The sequence below is a fragment of the Suricata suricatta genome, chromosome 15 (genome assembly GCF_006229205.1).
Source record: "Suricata suricatta isolate VVHF042 chromosome 15, meerkat_22Aug2017_6uvM2_HiC, whole genome shotgun sequence".
In the NCBI taxonomy this organism is placed as follows: Eukaryota; Metazoa; Chordata; class Mammalia; order Carnivora; family Herpestidae; genus Suricata; species Suricata suricatta.
Window position 1 is genome coordinate 19,808,005 of NC_043714.1, and position 3,006 is coordinate 19,811,010.

Here is a 3,006-nt window from a genome sequence, read left to right on the forward strand (position 1 = left end):
TCAGGGAGGTAGAAAAATCGGAGAATGGGAGGGAATGAACACTGAGCAAACGGGTATCAAGGTGGAATTGTCTTCTGAGATTATGTTGTAGAATGTCTCGATTCTCTTGTGTGTGGCTTTGGAAAATTGGAGGAAAGGAGAAAGTCCGTGTTTCCTGGGCATCTAGGCATTGAGAGATTAATGGAGAAATAAGGGGGACCTTTATGCCTGAAATAGAACACTCTTTTGATGTTCTCCTTTGAGAGACTAAGAGAAACCAGATCAGAAGAGGATTCTACTGACTGATTAGGGTACTTCCTACAGTAATGTGATGATTGGACGATGATTAATCCCCTGTGACACTGATGCATTTTCAGTGTCAGGAAACATCTTAGACTCCCATTTGACTGCCACGTTTTCTCCCAATAATAGATTTTGGTGGCTATGCTTATGGGATAGATTAAAATTGCCATGATCTGAAGAGGGAGGATTTGCTTGTGTCCTCCTTCTATATGAGATGGCTGAACAGAAAGTTAATTAATTAATTAAAATAAAACATTGGCAATATTTTCACTATCTAAAAAAAAAAAAAGGAAACATCTTAGAAAAGTTAAAAAGTCAGAAAGAACTTACTTTTTAAACCAAAAAATTAAGTTTTGGGGCCCGTGTTCAGAAAGTTAAATACTAATGTTGGAGAATTATTGCTAAATATTTCTGAGAGTAAATTGAGTTCCTCTGAGTTATGTTAAACTTGGTAATTTTCATAGTAGAGTATAAATAGATCCTTGCCTAGTAAACTTGGCTGTTTTTCCTCATAATGAACATCTGGTTAAATTCTTATATACAAACGTAAAAGAATTATATTTTTTGGAGATACCTTCCTAGGAGTCCATTTGACACTTGGAACTCTCCTTAACCTGCCAAAGATGCTCTGATAACTCTCAGATTTTGAGACTCACTTTGTCAAGCACATTGGCAAGAGGCCCACATTTGAGGAGTAGACCTTTTAGCTGTAGGACCCTTTAGCCAATTTGGAAGATTTTGAATTTTTGTTGGAACAATGAAGTTGAGTTCTAAACCCTTTCCCCACATGGTATAAATATTAACAATGAAGGTAATGTGGGTGGTGGAGAGTTTTTTTTTTTTTGAAATGTGGATTTCAATATTGGCTGAGATGATAATAAAGTCATTCACTGAGAAACAGACCAGGAGGTTGTTCTAATTTTACATTTGCCTTATTTCTCATGAAGGAAAAAGGCATAAGAAACAGCTTCTGCATAGTAATCAAGTTTATAGAGTCAATACTAATGGATAGACTGGGTTAGGCCAAATTACACAAGTATTTATAGTTTGAAATGTTAAGAAGGCACATTGCTTAGTAGTTAAGAAGGCAAGCTTTATGGTCAGAGTCCCTGGGCTTAAGCAGTATCCTGGCCCTTCCAAGCTTCGTGAACCTGAGACATACAGGAATGAAACAAGTTGTCCGATTTTCTCACCCTAATGCCTACTAGAATTGATAATAGTACTTAACTCATGAAACAGTTGTAAAGATTTATTTTAGTCCTTGGTCTAATATCTTGGGCAGAATATTAAGTGCTCAATAAATAGTAGTTGTTGCTATCATTATTATTGACTAGAAAAAAAATTACCCATGAATAAATTTATTCATTCAGGGAGAAAAAAAAATGAATTCCTTCTTTGTTCACATTTTCTAGTATCTTTTAGATCCTGACAAAGAAGGTGAAGGAATTGAGAGAATTTCCATTATTATGCATGTGACTTTAATGAGTTATTCCTTAAATGAGAATCTTACTTATAATTTTTAATACATTGGCTAATGGTGTATCTCCTCTTATACCATTCCTTGAATAGATACTGGGCTAGGGCACCTCTTTTACTTTGATGGACATCAAAGGTTCCCTAACACCTCTTTCCTTTTATTATTGAACAAAAATTGTTTCGATGGGAAAGATGTTCAGGGGCACAAAGAGCACTGGTGGCCACAGGGCATCTTGTCCCTGCCACTTGCTGGGGTCAGGGAAGCATAGCACGCAGCAGTCAGGCACCACAGAATGCAGTCCCAAAGTCAGAAAATGTCACTTCTTAAGGCAAATATAAGAAAAGAAAACATGATGGGTGAATGTGATGTCTGCTCATTTGCAACAGTGAGCCCCATGGGTGGAGTCTGTGTGTTGCCAATAAAGTTAGCGTTTTTGCAAATTGCCATGCAAGAGACGCAGGATGTGTTGCAAACTCAGTCAAGGGCTCTCGACCTTCTTCCTGATCCTGTCAAAGTCATCAAGGTGTTTTGTTGCCATTGCCAGATGCTGCTGCTGTTATCTGGATATTGCTCAATCATTTAGGGATGATGGAGATTTACCTGAATTAAAAAAAAAGATTGAAAGGCTAATTTATCAGCGTGCCAACATTGACCAAAACACTGTCCCTCCTTTCCTTTTTGAGAAGTATTTCTGGAAACGAAGTTGGGTGGCAAAGTTATCAGCCCTTGATGGTACCCATCAGCATCGCATTAACACTGCAGTCACTAAACTGGCTTCTAAATACAAGTTAAATTCCCTTGTAACTTTTCCTCTAGAGGAAAGGATGATGTGAGCATACTCAAGATCCACTTTGAGCTTTTAGGAGTTACATTTATTCACTGGGAATAAATACATTGGTGTTTTGGCTTAGTCTCCTAGGTATTTGGCTAACGTCAATTTTTAGAAGTTCATCATTCTTGATCAACAGGAAAAACACACCACAAAAAACCATATGACATTGCTGAGCTGGACCTAGTGTGGGTGACAATGGACATTGTCAAGATGCAGCCAAGCAGGGTCAGGTGAAGACTGTCTGCATCCCTCTTCGACCTCACTCACCTTGCAACCAGAGACTACATCAGGGAAATTAAGCCTCAATTTCTTGTACTCTCCATCTACGGAGACATATTTTACCTCACTCCCACTAGGCTCGGCAATGTTCTGAGTCTTCATAAATTGGCAGAGAGTGGGAAGAAAGTCATTCTAT

At 38.1% G+C, this 3,006-nt stretch overlaps 1 non-coding gene across 1 annotated transcript; it reads left to right on the forward strand.

Annotated features, from left to right (window-relative positions):
* The first annotated feature begins 374 nt into the window (after positions 1-374).
* Positions 375-514, forward strand: LOC115279565. Its single transcript, XR_003903517.1, has one exon. It is a non-coding gene; the product is annotated as a small nucleolar RNA SNORA29 (small nucleolar RNA).
* The last annotated feature ends 2,492 nt before the right edge of the window (positions 515-3,006 follow it).